The 20,033-nt window shown below is 36.0% G+C and overlaps 1 protein-coding gene across 1 annotated transcript in view; it reads left to right on the top strand.

Annotated features, from left to right (window-relative positions):
- The first annotated feature begins 1,729 nt into the window (after positions 1-1,729).
- The window catches only part of BBS9 (Bardet-Biedl syndrome 9), a 1,102,055-nt gene continuing 1,083,751 nt past the window's right edge, over positions 1,730-20,033 (top strand). The window contains exon 1 of the mRNA XM_053714434.1: positions 1,730-1,874. The gene's annotated coding sequence lies outside the window, so the exon portion shown is untranslated. The remainder of the gene's footprint in view (positions 1,875-20,033) is intronic.

Below are 20,033 nucleotides of genomic sequence, written 5' to 3' on the forward strand. Positions count from 1 at the left end.
AAAAGTACTTGTCTGCCAGTCATTGTCACTGTCTGGCACAGGAGACGCCTAGTTTGTTACTTTAAAGGGACTACTTGAATTTTTTTTTATTGTTTAAAAAGCTAGATAATCCTTTTATTACCAATTCCACAGTTTTGCTTGACTAACACTGTTATATTAATATACTTTTTACCTCTGTGATTACCTTGTATCTAAGCCTCTGCAGCAAACTGCCCCCTTATCTCAGTGCTTTTGACAGACCTTATTTTAGCCAATCAGTGCTGACTCAACACAATGTTATCTATATGACACACATAAACCAGTACTGTCTAACTGTGAAAAACTGTCAAAATGCATAATATAAGAGGCTACATTCAATGGCTTAGAAATAAGTTTATGAGCCTAACTAGGTTTTTCTTTTAACAAAGAATACCAAGAGAACAAAGCAAATATTTGATGATAAAAGTAAATTGGAACGTTGTTTAAAATTGCATGCCCTATCTGAATCACGAAAGTTTAATTATGAGTTGACTGTCACTTTATTTATGAGTCTATCCATTCTGCCAGGGTTAAACACATTGTGGAAATGTGTATTAATAATAAAATGTTCTAAGTAATTAATGCACGGGGTAGGGGGCATTTTGCTTAGTTACATTTCATTGAAAATAGCAGAATTTTGCAAATTATGTTCTTGTACAAATTATTATACAAATAAGTACACAGCATGTTACTTTTTGGTGAAGAATACTAACAACTAACAACTAACAACAAGCCGGACTGGGACCAAAAATAGTCAAATTAAAAAAAAAAAAGTAAAAAGTAATATTAAAAAAGTGAATTGTACTTAAAAAGAAACTATTAAAGTTCAAGTTTAAAGGGATACTAAACCCAAACGTTTTCTTTCATGATTCAGGTAGAGCATGCAATTTTAAGTAACTTTCTAATTTACTCCTTTTATCAATTTTTCTTCGTTCTCTTGCTGTCTTTAATTAGATAGCAGGAATGTAAGCATAGGGGCCGGCCCATTTTTGGTTCAGAACCTGGATATAAAAAGATCCATTAGACAAACAGGATCAAGCTGGGATCTGTAGACATCAGTATACATCTAAAACGTTGGGGCTTGATTAGTCTGAAAATCAGCACAATGTTATTTAAATAAAGCAAAACTATACATTGTTACAAAACACTCATAGATGGGCTATATAAATAATCTACAAAACATTTATGAAAAGAAAAATCTAATGTACAATGTTCTGGACATATCAGAGGGATTTATAGTGATATACTCCCCTGTATCATCATATGTTGCTGACTTGCTAAAGAATTGGGAGATGTACAATGTTTTGAGAATCAGCTCCTCGGGAGTGAAAACTGCACAGAGATAATGGAACATTTTGCTTATTGTGAGACGTGTTACTCTCATTTCATTACAGGGCAGTAATTCTCGGATTTCATATAATAGATAAGCAAATAAAATAAAAAAAAACCCTGTAACTTACAATATAAGTCACTAATATTACATCAGGAAGTAAATGCCTATTCAGTTCTCAAATTAATAAAGAAATACTGTGCACTAGTATTTCCAGAAATCCCAGTTATTGACATATACACGTGTGACTGTGATGACATTTTTTATTTTCAATAAAGTTAATTTAAAAAGCTAGGAAACTACATCTCCCAGAGTTCCCAGTGACAGCCCTCTTTGGTTGTCTCTGTTACCAGAGCAACTTACTGAATGAAGATGGCGACAGCTGCGGAGGAGGTTGAGTGAGTAGAGTATTAGCTGAAGGTAGATGGATGGCTGAGTGTGAGTCTAGGTAGAGTGCCACCGGAGTGACGTCACCAACTGTAACCTCGCAGACCGGACACACAGAGCCGGTAACCTTAATAATCATGTGAGTAGCTGATTGTTACACTGAGTTATAGATCACATGGCTTGGGTAGGTAATTTAAACATATATATATATATTGACGTGTTGATATGTTTTGCTAGCAGAAGGATATTAATGCACGTTTAAGAATATTTTGTATTAATACAAAATAAGGTACACACGTGAAACATTTCACATGTTTATATGTTGTAATGCTACTATTGTTTATAATTTGGCACCAGTGTCACTTGTTTAATAATAATACTAATAATAATAATCCTATAATATATCTAATGATTAAAAAAATAATGCTTTATTTATGTTTATGCAATTAGATTCTCAGAGTTCTTTTACACTTCAGGCAGTCTGTTGTATGGCATACCATGGATTGGAGAGAGCTGTCTCACTGGAAATTACTTAGAACTGTTAGCAAATATGTTCTATGATATGCAAATGATAGGATAATAGTTGCCACTTGATATCCATTTCAGCTACAAAATGAATCTTGCTGTATTGTAAAATGTTTCATATCAATACACAGTACAGGGTCTGACAAACTTTTATGTCAAAATAATATGTTTGAAAATAAAGAAAAAATACATAATAATCATAACAAAGACTGAACTTCACATTGTACTCCTGGCTCTGCAGCCATTCTGTAAGCCAAATATCCCTGAATATCCGACCCATAGCCCAACAGCCCCTCCATCACCCTTTAGCACTGTTTTTTCAAACCTGTCCTCAGACCTCCCTAACATGCCAGATTTTCAGGATGACCTTGGATGAGAGCAGGTAAAATAACCATGTTTAATAAATAGCTTATTATATACATTTGCTCCAGTTCAGATATCCTCAAAATCTGGCTTGTTAGGGAGGCCTGGGTAATGGTTTGAAATTTAGTGCTTTATAGCCATATCAGACCTCAAATCTTAGTCACCTGGTCCTAAATTTCTTCTGTCAGTCCCAAACCTTAAATTGATAGTACACCCAAATATTTTCTTTCATGATTTAGGTAGAGCATGCAATTTTAAGCACCTTTCTAATTTACTCCTATTATCAATTTTGCTTCATTCTCTTGCTATCTTTATTTGAAAAAGCAGAAATAAAAGCTTTGGAGCCGGCCCATTTTAGGTTGAGAACCTGGGTTGCCCTTGCTGATTGGACGGCTAAATGTAGAGACCAATCAGCAAACCCTATCCAGGGTACTGAACCAAAAAATAGGCCGGCTCCAACTTTTTCAAATAAAAATACCAAGAGAATGAATAAAAATCGATAATACTAGTAAATTAGAAAGTTGCTTAAAATTGCATGCTCTATCTGAATCATGAAAGAAAATATTTGGGTTTACTATCCCTCCAAGTTGGATGCTTTGGGTTTCCTATAATGTTCTGTGTTGTTTCTCGAGTACTATGCATGGTGCCTGTACAGGGAGAGTGAAGAGGAGGGTAACACTGGTCCTGGCTGCCCCCTCCCCCCATACATGGGAAAAAATGTGACAAGTGTGGAATCAAAGGCAGTATCAGTCCTCAGTGCATCACTCCAAGTGCAGTTTAAAATGACTCATGGTGCCACACGTACCATAGGTTGCTGACCTCTGCACTTGTAATGTGGCTATTAATAATTTCATTATTTTGAATTTCTTTTTCTGTTACCAGCAATCCGCATATTACTCTTCCATATGCATCAGTTAAAGCCTCTTGGCTACAGCAGATTAAGACATATGCACACAGCCAGACCTGTCCTTGGATTGTTAAAGGGACAGTCAAGTCCAAAAAAACCTTTCATGTTTCAAATAGGGCATGTAATTTTAAACAACTTTCCAATTTACATTTATCACCAATTTTGCTTTGTTCGCTTGGTATTCTTAGTTGAAAGCGGTTCATATGCTAATGTCTTAGACCTTGAAGGCCACCACTAATCTAAATGCATTTTGATAGTTTTTCACCACTAGAGGGCATTAGTTCTTGTGTTTCATATAGGTAACTGAGCTCATGCACGTGGTTTTACCATGGAGACAGCTCTGATTGGCTAAAATGCAAGTCTGTCAAAAGAACTGAAATAAGGGGGCAGTCTGCTGAGGCTTAGATACAAGGTAATTACAGAGGTAAAACGTGTATAATTATAACTGTTGGTTATGCGAAACTGGGGAATTGGTAATTAAGGGATTATCTATCTTTTAAAACAACAAAATTCTGGTGTTGACTGTCCCTTTAAATCATAATATTACCTTCACATAAAGCTACTTTCCTGTAATCAGTTATTCCCCGGTAGTAGACTACATTGTAGTTTAGACACTAGATTTGCTGCATGATAGTTTTAATGAGTTTAATTTGATTATGATTTTATGCAACAGTATTTCAATCAGATGATTATCTTCTAAATTAATTTGAATAAATGCTATCTATTTCTGCCATGCGTTCCTCAAAGATGTTTATTTTTCATTCATTTGATTTGTTGCTTGCAGGAACAAATATTTTATATAATTTTACTTCATATAAAACCTTTTTTTTTAAGCAAACATTTTTTTTTCATATTGAAGGACATGTTATTTATAATACATTTTTTGGCTTTAAAGGGACATTGAACCCAAATTTTTTCTTTCATGATTCATATAGAGCATGCAATTTTAAGCAACTTTCTAATTTACTCCTATTATCACATTTTCTTCATTCTCTTGGTATCTTTATTTGAAATGCAAGAATAGAAGTTTAGATTTTTATTGAATAACCTGGATTATTCTTGCTGATTGGTGGATAAATTCATCCACCAATAAAAAGTGCTGTCCAGAGGTCTGAACAAAAAAAAAGAAGCTTAGATGCCTTCTTTTTCAAATAAAGTTAGCAAGTGAATGAAGAAAATTGATAATAAAAGTAAATTAGAAAGTTGCTTAAAATTGCATGCTCTTTCTGAATCATGAAAGAAACAAATTAGGTTCAGTGTCCCTTTAAGGGTTAGGAAGTACACTATGTCCAAGAAATTAAAAAATACCTTTAAAGGGACATTGAATTAATTTAATTTCTTATGTAATTTTTAATTGTAAGTAGTAAAAACCTTTGCAGTGTTCTCCCCAGGTCCTTCTCAATAGGCAAACCACAAGGCTGATTTTACTGACCACTTAGCTACAATTTAGGCCAATATTAAAGGGACATGAAACCCCAAATTTTTCATTCATAATTTACTTCTATTATCAAGTTTTCTTATGTCTCTTGGTATCTTTTGTTGAAAAGCAGGGACATAAGCTCAGAGGTGTACACATGTCTGGAGCACTATATGGCAGCAGGTTCACAAGAATGTTATCTATGTGCAAGAGCTCTACGTGGCAGCACTACATAGGTATCTCTTTAACAAAGAATACATGGAAATTAAAGGGACACTGAACCCACATTTTTTCTTCTGTGATTCAGATAGAGCATGCAATTTTAAGCAACTTTCTAATTTACTCCTATTATCAAATTTTCTTCATTCTCTTGGTATCTTTATTTGAAAAGCAAGAATGTGAGTTTAGATGCCAACCCATTTTTGGAGAAGAACCTGGGTTGTTCTTGCAGACTGGTGGATTCATTTAACCGACCAATAAACAAGTGCTGTCCAGAGTACTGAACCAAACAATAGCTTAGATGCCTTATTTTTCAAATAAAAATAGCAAGAGAACAAAGAAAAAATGATAATAAGAATAAATTAGAAAGTTGCTTAAAATTGCATACTCTATCTGAATCACAAAAGAAAAAAATTGGGTTCAGTGTCCCTTTAAGCAAATTTGATAATAGGAGTAAATTGGAAACTCTTAAAATCGTATGCTCTGTCTGAATCACAAAAGAACATTTTTGGGTTTCATATCCATTAAAGCTAAAATTTGCTAATATTAATATTTTCCATTTTCTTTCTGTTGGTATTTGTAATATGACCCTAGGGAAAGGTTCCCTAAGGGTGATGGGGGAAACCAGACGTGAAGTCCTTGCCCAATGTGCTTAGAGGGATAAGTCTGTACCTTGCTGAAAAGGCCCAAAGGAGGCCGAAACTGGGGGTTGCCATTTCTCTTGTTCAGAGGAGAATTGCCTGGTAATACGAGGCTGGACTGTCCTTGTTAGGCGGGATCAGACTGATATACTTCAGGAAAGTTTTCCTCTTTGAAAAAGCACAATCAGGCTAAAAGATGCTACTCCCAGGTGGAAAACCAGCCACAGAACAAGCCACTGAGCTGTTGTTTGCTTCTCTTTATATTTGTATATTGTTTATTGCTCAAATTATCATTAAATACATGCTAATATTACAATTATGCAATTGATTTGTGCTTTGCATAGCAGAAAATGTAGTAATATTACAAAATATTACACTGCCCACACCCAGCTACTTCATAATGCCACCCGCCTGGCAACATTTTCTGTGGAGAACACTGCTTTGCAATATACTTTCATTATTTATTTGCCTGCTTTTCTTTGAATTTAACTATAAAAACGGCTATCCCCCTGAAAAGCTGAAGAATACATAATGCAGACTTCAAAACCCAGTGTATACCAATAACCTTTAACAGGAAAAGGAAAAAAAAAAAGAGTCCAAAAGACTCATGTTCTTTATAGCACCAGCTATTTTTTTTTTCTAAATCAACTTTACAATCTACAGTTTTTAACAAATGCATATATTTAATATAATTAAAGGGACCATAAAGTGAAAATTAAACTTTTATAATTTACATAGCATGTGCAATTATAAACAACTTTCTAATTTATTTCTGTTATTAAATTTGCTATGTTCTTTTGGTATTCTTTATTAAAGAGAGCACAAAATCACCAGCTAGCTCCCATAAGTGCATTGAAGGTAGCGTGTACAGGACAACCTTAATGGTTTTCACTAGAAAGCAAGATGTGTTTACTGTTCCTTTTCTGAGTCCATGGAAAAAAAAAAAGAATCTATTTATTCAAGGTATAGGTATATACAGATATATAAATAGGAATATATATTTAGAAATACTTTGAACATATTCTGCAGAATATTGGAATGTGAAGTATTTATTTATTTATTTTATTTATTTATAAAATATTTTACCAGGAAGGATACATTGAGATTTCTCTCGTTTTCAAGTATGTCCTGGGTCCACAAAACATTGCATTGATACAATAGGGTACAATAAAATACAAGAACAATAATAATACACAATATATGCAAAAAATTTAACATAGAACAGGTAGGAAATATTTAATCAACCATGACAGGTGCATTCTGTTTTGAGATATGTATTATTTACAATAAATACATAGTTAAAACCTTTTATTAAATATGAATATTGCATAAATATGCTTTTACATGTTTTCAGCTTCTTAACGGCAGAGGGCTCCAATGCACTTATATATACATAGTAACAAGATAGTAGGTAAAGTAGTACTAATGGTAAGTACCTATAGGTGCCAAATATTTTTGTAATCAACAAGCACCTGTTAGGGGGGAAATATAGCACTAAGGAGACTCATAGATAAATGAGTTACAAAGTCTGTAACAAAAAAAGAGGCTTTACCCCTACAGTTATATAGGAAAAATAATAAATAAAATAATACAGGACGATTTTTTAACCATTCATACTTTATCTTTATTGGTTTAACTATTCAATCATACACTTTTAAAAACACTTAAACTCTCTAGATATTAATATTAAGCATAGGTGTGTGAATAATACATCTGAGAATCTTGTATCTAGATGTGAAACATTGTAATTGGTTTGTATAATATCAAGCAGTGAGATACAAACAATATCTTTTGTAGCCACCTGTTAATAAATTCAGACATAATGCTGTAACAAGAGGACCTGTTAATATGTGGGATGTCAGATTGTGAGATTAAAGCTATCTAGCTAATACTCTTTCTGTAATTATAAAGTCCTTACTTGCACTTGTAATAGATTCTGTCTGCTTAAGCCCCTTCTATAGCGGGGGCTAGATTAACGTTTAACTGACTTGTTTCACTATCATAGCATAATGTCTGATCTCAGAATATAACACACATTTACAAGCTATTGGGAAAAATTATTGCAATCAACAATTATCATAGGGAGTAAGCGGTTAAAAAACGAGAGTATGAACTCTCTGAAGCCAGACCCCTGACACTTGTTTCGCTCACGCTTTCTCAGAGAGGTTACACGCTGGCTGTTTGGTAAATCTATTTACTGGTTCATAAATCCCACCTTGTGTGTGGGATTGGATGATCCTGAGGAATTATCTTGATTCTGGGGCCCCATCCGATATGCAGCGTCGCCCGTAGAAGCCGGGGACGCCAGATTTTGCGCGGGTTTGGTAAAACATATACGGCGTAACATAGAAGTTACGCTCGTATTTTTCTGCCTTCGCCCGTAGTTTTTTGGCCCATAGAGTGATGTATAAAACACGCGCAGTTTGGTATCCAATATACAGCGTAAGGACTTACGTGGCGAAATGGAGAAAACTTACTCCATTTTTACCTCGCCACAAAATGCAGGCGTAGCAAGCCTTGCGCTGAGTTTTGGAGCACCATAACTCCCTAAAATGCCTGCAAAATAAAACCTAACACCTAACGCATGCGCAATGTCTATCTACCTGTCAACCGCAATCCCCCACCGCAATACCGCCGCTCCCGGACCCTGCCGCCACCTACATTAAATGTATTACCCCCTAATCTGACCCCCCTACACCGCCGCCACATATATTAAATATATTACCCCTAATCTGACCCCCTACACCACCGCCACCTATATTAAATATATTACCCCCTAATCCGACCCCCCTACACCGCCGCAACCTATATTAAATATATTAACCTTTAATCTGACCCCCCTACACCGCCGCCACCTATATTAAATATATTACCCCCTAATCTGACCCCCCTACACCACTGACACCTATATTAAATATATTAACCCCTAATCTGACCCCCTTACACCACCGCCACCTATATTAAATATATTAACCCCTAATCTGACCCCCCTACACCGCCGACACCTATATTAAATATATTAATCCCTAATCTGACCCCCCTACACCGCCACCACCTACATAAAATATATTACCCCTAAACCTAAGTCTAACCCTAACACCCCCTAACTTAATTATTATTTAAATAAATCTAAATAATATTAATATTATTTAAAACTAAATACTTACCTATAAAATAAACCCTAAGATAGCTACAATATAATTAATAATTACATTGTAGCTATTTTAGGGTTTATATTTATTTTACAGGTAACTTTGTATTTATTTTAACTAGGTACAATAGCTATTAAATAGTTAATAACTATTTAATAGCTACCTAGTTAAAATTATTACAAAATTACCTGTAAAATAAATCCTAACCTAAGTTACAAATACACCTACACTATCAATAAATTAATTAAATGAACTACAATTAGCTAAACTAAAATACAATTAAATAAACTAAACTATATTACAAAAACAAACAAACACTAAATTACAAAAAATAAAAAAATATTACAAGAAGTTTAATCTAATTACACCTAATCTAAGCCCCTAATAAAATAAAAAAGACCCCCCAAAATAATAAAACTTCCCTACCCTAAACTAAATTACAAATAGCCCTTAAAAGGGCCTTTTGCGGGGCATTGCCCCAAAGTAATCTGCTCTTTTACCTGTAAAAAAAAGAACAATCCCCCCCCACATTACAACCCACCACCCACACACCCCTACTCTAAAACCCACCCGATTCCCCCTTAAAAAAACCTAAGTCTAACCCCCAAGTGGTCCTTACCTGTCCTGAAGACTGGCGGAGAAGGTCCTGTTCCAGGTGGTGAAGTCTTCTTCCAAGCGGCGACCTCTTCTTCTTCAAGGAACCAGCCGGCGTGGAGCGGAGGAGTTGAAGACCGATGACCACGGAGCTGAAGACCGGTGACTCTGGAACTGAAGACCGCGGAGCCATGGAGCGTGGAGGATCCTCTTAATACGATCTCCGCCGTACACTGAATAGGAATTCAAGGTACGCAATTAAAAATGGCGTCCCTTCATTTCCTATTGGCTGATTTGAGCCTTCAAATTAAAATCAGCCAATCGGATGAGAGCTACTGTAATTCTATTGGCTGATTTGAATAGCCAGTAGAATAAGAGCTACTGGCATTCTATTGGCTATTCAAATCAGCCAATAGAATTACAGTAGCTCTTATTCTATTAGCTATTCAAATCAGCCAATAGAATTACAGTAGCTCTCATCCGATTGGCTGATTTGAATTTGAAGGCTCAAATCGGCCAATAGGAATTCAAGGGATGCCATTTTTAATCGCGTACCTTGAATTCTTATTCAGTGTACGGCGGAGATCGTATGAAGAGGATGCTCCATGGCTCCGCGCGCGGTCTTCAGTTCCAGCATCCCCGATCTTCAGTTCCAGCGTAGCTGGTCTTCAGTTCCAGAATCGCCGGTCTTCAGCTCCGTGGTCATCGGTCTTCAACTCCTCTGCTCCGCACCGGCTGGTTCCTGGAAGAAGAAGAGGTCGCCGCTTGGAAGAAGACTTCACCGCCTGGAACAGGACCTTCTCCGCCGGTTTTCAGGACAGGTAAGGACCACTTGGGGTGGGTGGTGGGTTGTAATGTGGGGGGGGATTGTTCTTTTTTTTTTTACAGGTAAAAGAGCTTATTACTTTGGGGCAATGCCCCACAAAAGGCCCTTTTAAGGGCTGGTAATAGAGCCGATTACTTTGGGGCAATACCCCGCAAAAGGCCCTTTTAAGGCCTATTTGTAATTTAGTTTAGGGTAGGGAAGTTTTATTATTTTGGGGGGCTTTTTTATTTTATTAAGGGGCTTAGATTAGGTGTAATTAGATTAAACTTCTTGTAATATTTTTTTATTTTTTGTAATTTAGTGTTTGTTTTTGTAATATAGTTTATTTTATTTAATTGTATTTTAGTTTAGATAATTGTAGTTTATTTAATTAATTTATTGATAGTGTAGTGTTAGGTGTATTTGTAACTTAGGTTAGGATTTATTTTACAGGTAATTTAGTAATTATTTTAACTAGGTAGCTATTAAATAGTTTTTAACTATTTAATAGCTATTGTACCTAGTTAAAATAAATACAAAGTTACCTGTAAAATAAATATAAACCCTAAAATAGCTACAATGTAATTATTAATTATATTGTAGCTATTTTACGGTTTATTTTATAGGTATTTAGTTTTAAATAGGAATAATTTAGTTAATAATATTAAGATTATTTAGATTTATTTAAATAATATTTAATTTAGGGGGTGTTAGGTTTAGACTTAGGTTTAGGGGGTAATATATTTTATGTAGGTGGCAGCGGTGTAGGGGGGTCAGATTAGGGGGTAATATATTTAATATAGGTGGCGGCGGTGTAGGGGGGTCAGATTAGGGGGTAATATATTTAATGTAGGTGGCGGCGGGGTCCAGGAGCGGCAATTTAGGGGTTAATACTAGGATAGGTTTATTGCGGTGTGGGCTATGGCGGTTTAGGGGTTAATACATTTATTGTTAGGAGTGAGAGGGGGGATTGCGGATAGAGAGGTATACGTGTTGGGGTATTTTTTGGGAGGCGTGTTAGACAGTTACTGGAGATTTAAAAGTTTAGTTAGCTTTTTTAGGTGCCGGCAGTTTCTAAAGTGCCATAAGTCACTGGCGATTCCAGAAATTTTGTACTTACGCTTATTTCTGGACATCGCTAGTTTGTCCAACTTATATTTTATACCCCGATGTGCGAGGTGAAACTACGGGCAGCGCGGGTTACCTCGCTTGCGCAGAAAAGTACGCCGTATATCGGATCTCGCCCCTGATTGGTAGGATTGCATGTCAATCATGTTTAGGCATCCAATGGGGATTCATATTTCATTCGAAGCCTTATGCTATACTCTTACATGTTGCGAACTTATGGATGTTGGTTACGATAATATATGTTACTTTGCGCACTTATGCATGTTGGTTAGGATAAAATATATTACTTTATCAGGGAGTTCTTTATTTTGCTGCTGAAGAATAAGTTCTACATGTTCTTATTGTACATACATACTTTCACTTGTTGTGTGTACTTTGTATTATACCATAGATATATTATTTGGTAATAGGACCATATGCAGGGTTTTCATTCTATTTATTACAGGTTGGTATTTATGATGAAAGTATTGAATACAACAGTAGCATGACAATAATGACAGATGTTTTAATGACAGAAGCAAGATTACGCAGAACACTGTGTATACCATTTCTGACATTTCTGACATATTTTAATATATTTAATATATTTTTTTAGTGTTAGTATTTCACTAGAGTTAAGTGGGTTGTTTATAAATTTCTAGGGCAATAGATACCAGTTATGTTTTCTTTTTTTTTTTTAAATAATATTTTTTTATTGAGGCATAAAGAAAATACAATTGAAAGCATAATTTGCTTCAGGAACAAAATAATAACCATAGTCAAGGAAAATAAAGAATACACAATATCATGACCGCTATGTACTGTATACATAAGTGAGTACATCATAATCATAACAGTCAAGCAGCAAGTCGCAAAGATTAGACTATAAACAAATATAACAAATGCTAGATAACTGAGCCCCATTTTTTTTGTATAGAGAGGTTCCCCTCATAATTGCATAAAGTGTAACCCATATTACCCCAGTTAAACTCTAGCAGCCTCTCTTGGACTGCTGAAACTATAGAGAGGAAGATATCTGGGGGCATGTAGGGGAAAACTACCCACAGGGAAAAGCAAAATAATAAATAGGCCACTCTTGGACCTAAGGAGCGGAGTAACATAATATCTTATCAACCATATGGATTATAAATTAACTATAAGAACAGAATGAATATTTAACCGTGACAGCATTCTTAACATTATCTCAATTAATTTTATAAGCCTTTCTAGACCTGTATTAAGGTGCCTATTCCCGCCTTATGCTAGGGCAAATAAGTTGAGATGGAGTCTAAGGATTGGCTATCAAGGAATAACCTTTTAAAACCTCAATTAATACTTCCAGGTTGCTCCAAAATAAGGGCTAAACTAGGACATAGATAACACAAGTGATAAGCTCTGTGTTAGGGGGTAGGCAATCCAATCTAGTATTAAGGTGCCATTTGATTGCTCATCTTAGACTATAAGACTCTAAGGGGGAACTAAAATACCGGTCTCACCACAATTATGTGGCCTGGAGCCATCTAATGCCCCAGTTAGAGTAAATTAGGCAGGTGTATGTCAAAATATAAATGTAGACCCTTATGGCTTGAAAATAACCTATATGACTAATGGTGGGGAGTTATATAATTTTTATGATAGTAATGCAGTGGTAATCTTCTATGGGACATAAGCTAACAATATGAATTAATACTTCCCTTGTAATATAGGATAGGTACCTAGAAGAGTTATGACACCTAGGTATGTATCAACCAATGCTTATCTTTGCATCTTATAATTAGGCAGACTGTAATGGCAGAAATATATGAATTGTATACAATCTCATCCCAAAATGATTTGTACAGTTTCACATCTGCAGGTCTGGGCGTCACACAAAACCCCACATACAACCTCACCTATTGTCACACATTGTCCATAGCCCTACAAACTAGTAAAACACAATTGGAAGATAGCTGATGTGAGAGTCACATATATGGTAAAATAAAAGGGGTATTAGTGTAGCAAGCATCTTGGAGTTAACACTGTACACAATGTCCCGGTAAAAAGTCTCAGCTGCAGTTCCGTGAGCCAGAACTGTGGGGCAGTTACCTCAGATCTATGTACCGGGCTTGGGCCTCCCGGATCAAAAAGTTGGCACCGGTTACCTTCTGGGTCAATAAAAACCAAGTCTCTGTCAGCCGATTTCATGCTGCGCAAAATGTGACACTGATGAACAGAGTGGAGAGTGTGTTCCACATGGTGAGCCGGTTTTGCTCGCAACTGCTCCTCCCAGTTTATCTCCTCTAATTCCCGGTGCTCCAACAACACTGGAGGTGGCTTCACCAAGACACCAATGGCCTGGAAATGGTGTGCGCTCATCGATGTGATAGATACACACACCTGTGGTTTGTATTTTTATTCTCCCAGAGTGTATTGGACATTGAGAAACATGTACAATAAAGGGACACTGAACCCAAATATTTTCTTTCGTGATTCAGATAGAGCATGAAATTTTAAGCAACTTTCTAATTTACTCCTATTATCAAATTTTCTTTATTCTCTTGGTATCTTTATTTGAAATGCAAGAATGTAAGTTTAGATGCCGGCCCGTTTTTGGTGAACAACCTGGTTTGTCCTTGCTGATTGGTTGATAATTTCATCCACCAATCAAAAAGTGCTGTCCAGAGTCCTGAACCAAGAAAAAAGCTTAGATGCCTTCTTTTTCAAATAAAGATAGCAAGAGAACGAAGAAACATTTATAATAGAAGTAAATTATAAAGTTGCTTAAAATTGCATGCTCTATCTAAATCACTAAAGAACATTTTTGGGTTCAGTGTCCCTTTAAGATTCTGTAGTCTTAAATACATTTTTTATTGAAAAATTAAGGTGTTATAGTCATTTATAAGAAAATTGCGATTTTTTTTTTTTTGCCCATATCGCCCGGCCCTATTGTGAATTGTTGCTTATAAAGTATGCATAATTGGGTAGTAAAGTGTTTAGTAATTAACACAAATAATTATTTGGAGAATAAGTGAAAAGTGCCTAGGAAAGGGATAAAAACCTTAATCAAACATACAGGCCTAGATTTGGAGTTTGGCGTTAGCCGTGAAAACCAGCGTTAGAGGCTCCTAACGCTGGTTTTAGGCTACCGCCGGTATTTGGAGTCACTCAAAATAGGGTCTAACGCTCACTTTTCAGCCGCGACTTTTCCATACCGCAGATCCCCTTACGTCAATTGCATATCCTATCTTTTCAATGGGATCTTTCTAACTCCGGTATTTAGAGTCGTTTCTGAAGTGAGCGTTAGACATCTAACGACAAAACTCCAGCCGCAGGAAAAAGGTCAGTAGTTAAGAGCTTTCTGGGCTAACGCCGGTTTATAAAGCTCTTAACTACTGTACTCTAAAGTACACTAACACCCATAAACTACCTATGTACCCCTAAACCGAGGTCCCCCCACATCGCCGACACTCGAATAAATTTTTTTAACCCCTAATCTGCCGACCGCCACCTACGTTATCCTTATGTACCCCTAATCTGCTGCCCCTAACACCGCCGACCCCTGTATTATATTTATTAACCCCTAACCTGCCCCCCACAACGTCGCAGCCAGCTACCTACAATAATTAACCCTTAATCTGCCGACCGCAAAGCGCCGCCACCTACGTTATCCTTATGTACCCCTAATCTGCTGCCCCTAACACCGCCGACCCCTATATTATATTTATTAACCCCTAATCTGCCCCCCTCAACGTCGCCTCCACCTGCCTACACTTATTAACCCCTAATCTGCCGACTGGAGCTCACCGCTATTCTAATAAATGTATTAACCCCTAAAGCTAAGTCTAACCCTAACACTAACACCCCCCTAAGTTAAATATAATTTACATCTAACGAAATTAATTAACTCTTATTAAATAAATTATTCATATTTAAAGATAAATACTTACCTGTAAAATAAATCCTAATATAGCTACAATATAAATTATAATTATATTATAGCTATTTTAGGATTTATATTTATTTTACAGGTAACTTTGTATTTATTTTAACCAGGTACAATAGCTATTAAATAGTTAAGAACTATTTAATAGCTAAAATAGTTAAAATAATTACAAAATTTCCTGTAAAATAAATCCTAACCTAAGTTACAATTAAACCTAACACTACACTATCAATAAATTAATGAAATAAACTACCTACAATTACCTACAATTAACCTAACACTACACAATCAATAAATTAATTAAATACAATTCCTACAAATAAATACAATTAAATAAACTAGCTAAAGTACAAAAAATAAAAAAGAACTAAGTTACAAAAAATAAAAAAATATTTACAAACATAAGAAAAATATTACAACAATTTTAAACTAATTACACCTACTCTAAGCCCCCTAATAAAATAACAAAGCCCCCCAAAATAAAAAAATGCCCTACCCTATTCTAAATTACTAAAGTTCAAAGCTCTTTAACCTTACCAGCCCTGAACAGGGCCCTTTGCGGGGCATGCCCCAAAGAATTCAGCTCTTTTGCCTGTAAAAAAAAACATACAATCCCCCCCCAACATTACAACCCACCACCCACATACCCCTAATCTAACCCAAACCCCCCTTAAATAAACCTAACACTAAGCCCCTGAAGATCTTCCTACCTTATCTTCACCCTGCCAGGTTCACTGATCCGTCCTGAAGAGCTCCTCCGATGTCCTGATCCAAGCCCAAGCGGGGGGCTGAAGAGGTCCATGATCAGGCTGAAGTCTTCATCCAAGCGGGAGCTGAAGAGGTCCATGATCCGGATGAAGTCTTCATCCAAGCGGGAGCTGAAGAGGTCCATGATCCGGATGAAGTCTTCTATCAACGGCATCTTCAATCTTCTTTCTTCCGGATCCATCTTGCAGACCTCCGACGCGGAACATCCTCTTCTCCCGACGCCTACTAGCCGAATGACGGTTCCTTTAAGGGACGTCATCCAAGATGGCGTCCCTCGAATTCCGATTGGCTGATAGGATTCTATCAGCCAATCGGAATTAAGGTAGGAATATTCTGATTGGCTGATGGAATCAGCCAATCAGAATCAAGTTCAATCCGATTGGCTGATCCAATCAGCCAATCAGATTGAGCTCGCATTCTATTGGCTATTCCGACTCTCAATACCAGAGTTATTTTTATGGTGCGGCCAGAAAAAAGCCGGCGTTAGTTTTTCGGGTCGTTACCGACAAAACTCCAAATCTAGCCGTAAGTAAGTAGGAATGAGCTGCGGACGATATGCAGAATGAAATATATTTTTTTGGGATGTACTATAATTATAGGTATACAAAGTAATTGTTATATTCATTGAGTGCTTTTGGTTGTATGGCGTTTAATAGATACTGTATATCCATCTACATTCTGACTTTAAAAGTGCTTCTGCCAGGTTTCTTTCTCTTATGCCCAGAGAGATTTTCTGTATCACAACATATTTCAAGTCAGTGATTCCACTTCTTGTGAATTTTTTGAAAATGGCGTGCCACTGATGTGATAGTTTTACCTTTGGATTCATCATTTGTGGCATTTTTGATATTGGCATGCTCCAAAATTCTTACCCTGGCTTCGCGGGTTGTCATGCCTACGTAAACTTTCTTGCATGAACAAAAAAGTACATCGATCACTGTTGTCGTCCGACATGTATAGTGTTGTTCTAATTTGTGAATTTTGCCTGTTTTGTCAGTGATTTGTTTGATTTTAGTTACATATGTAACTGCTGAACGTGAACCACATGGATACATTCCTGGGTCTTTTGGTGTTTTCTTTGGGATATGAATGTAGTGGCTTTGAACCAATTGATCTTTTAGATTTCTGGGTCATTTGTACCCTGTGGTTATTTTATGCCCTATCATAGGTTCAAGTGTAGTATCATTTTGTAGTATGTTCCAATTTGTATTCATAATCCCAATTATCTGTTGCATTTGGGGATTGTATGTGATAATTCATCTTGGACATATTTCATCTTGATTTTTGACTTTAGGTTTTAATAAGTTGTTTCTATCTTGTTTTAAAGCTGCCATTCTGGCCGATTTCACTGATCGTTTACTATGTCCTCTTTGGATTAGTCTTTCCATTATTTCAGTGCTTTCTTGTAAATATATTTGTACTTTGGAGCAATTTGTTTGCAGTCTTATGAATTCCCCTTGGGGTATTGCTTTGAGTGTACTTGGAGGGTGGGCACTGGTATGGTGCAATAAGGTATTTGTAGATGTTTCTTTTCAATACATTTGTGTGTCAGTGCTGCCATCTTCATTTTTTCTGATACGATCTAAGAAATTCACTGTACTTAAATCTTCGTGATATGTCAGTTTGATGTTTTTTTCATTAATATTGAGTATTTGTATGCATTTTTCCAATTATGTTTTTGTGCCTCCCCTTAGGAAGAGCACATCATCGATACATACGCACACACACACACACACACACACATATATATATATATATATATATATATATATATATATATATATATATATACACTGTGTGTATGTGTATATATATATATATATATATATATGTGTGTGTGTGTGTATATATATATATATATATATATATATATATATATATATATATATATATATATATCCATCTTTAGACATGTATATGTATGTATGTATGTCTATGTTAAAGCCCTTTGCCTACACCTGAGACCTCATATCTTTGAGCCTTTATAACTTTTGTGTGCAATATATTTTTTAAATATTTTTTATTAGCTGGTTTTATTGTGAGTGTAACTGTACTTTGTAATGTATTTTTGATGTGTCTTGTGCAACTTTTTTGTTTCGCACAACTGTTAACCAGAGCTCTGAATATGCTGTAATCATTCTAGAGTAAATTGTGCTCAAGCGATCGCGTTTACTTTCAACTCGTAATACGTACAGTAAGCCCAACGAGCGCAAACCCTTGCGATAAACCCCTTATCGCTCGGGCGCAAACATTTGCACTCCACTCGTAATCTAGCCCTAAATTGGAAATAGATTGTAATCCATTATAACAAAATAATATATACAGTTTATATTTAATGGACATTTAAACTAAAAAATATTAACAAAATGTTATGAAAAAAGTCGTCAGAGCTTCTTCAATTACTTTTGAAACTATCAGGAAATGCATGTTTGTGCACAGCTCTTTTGGAAGAAAGGGAAACCTTTCCAGTAGAAGGAAAACAAAAAGTATTTTTTTCCACTTCATGAACATCTGTTTTTCAAAAAGCAAAAATAAACATTTAATACATTTTTTCAAATATTTAGTTTTTTGTAAAGTTGAAGTTAGAAAATACAAAACAGAAGCTTAGGAAAAGATATTTGTAAATGAAGATTGTACATTACATCATCAGTAATGTGTATAATGTCTCATTGACACAAAGATTTCATGCTCCTTTAAATTTAGCTTAGAAATCTTAATGTAACACATATATATATTAGATATATCTATTGCATATATCTGTGAAAAGCATTACTGGGCTTAAAGAAGCTGCACCCAGGTGGTAAATCGCCATAGAACAGGCTAACAATAGTATTGAGCCAGTTGTTCGTTCCTGTGAGTGTGCTTCTCTCTGTGTGTATTTAGTCTCCCTATGGGAAAAAAGGGGAAACCAGACGTGGACTCCTTGCTCAGTGTGCTTAGAGGAATATGGCTACACCTCACTGACGAGGCCCAATGAAGGCCGAAACGATCGTCTGGGGTTGCTGTGTTCCTTGTTCAGAGAGGAATTGCCTGGTATTTCGGCGCTGGACTGACCGTAATAGGCGGGACCAGACTGATATACTACAGGAAAGTTCTTCTCTGTGAAAAGCATTACTGGGCTAAAAGAAGCTTCACCTAGGTGGTAAATCGCCATAGAACAGGCTAACAATAGTATTGAGCCAGTTGTTCGTTCCTGTGAGTGTGCTTCTCTCTGTGTGTGTGTGTATGTGTATATGTGTGTGTGTGTGTGTGTATATATATATATATATATATATATATATATATATATATATATATATATATATATATATAATCTTTCATATTTATATAGCATACTGAGCTTCTGCAGCACTCCAGCTGATGCCACCTTTCAAGTTTTTTCCCAGGGCACCTTGTGGGTGAAGAAGTCCCATGTTGGGCACAAGATACATACGCCTACTAATGTTCTTTTAAAAAAAATTCAATAAAGTCTACATATTCCCTATACACTCTTGGTTTTTGTTTAGCTGGCTCCTTTGCTTAACAGAAAATCTGGCCCTGCATACGATGGTGTCAAATAATAGTATCCCTGTTCATGTAAAGAGCACTATTAGATGGCTGACTGAGGGACACTAGCTTAAAGTGATAGTAAAGCCTAGCATTTGTGAAACGCTAGTATTTACCAGTGGAACAAAGAAAGGGGACTTTTAGTCATGAAGTATAGAATACTTCATGATGAAAGTTCCTTTATTTGTTTACAGCGCTTGCAGCGCTGAGCACCTCAGGATGCCAACAGCTGAATGCTATTTCTTTCCTAAGATATGGTGAGTCCACAACATCATCAATTACTGTTGGGAATATCACTCCTGGCCAGCAGGAGCAGGCAAAGAGCACCACAG

Source organism: Bombina bombina, chromosome 5, assembly GCF_027579735.1.
Source record: "Bombina bombina isolate aBomBom1 chromosome 5, aBomBom1.pri, whole genome shotgun sequence".
NCBI lineage: Eukaryota > Metazoa > Chordata > Amphibia > Anura > Bombinatoridae > Bombina > Bombina bombina.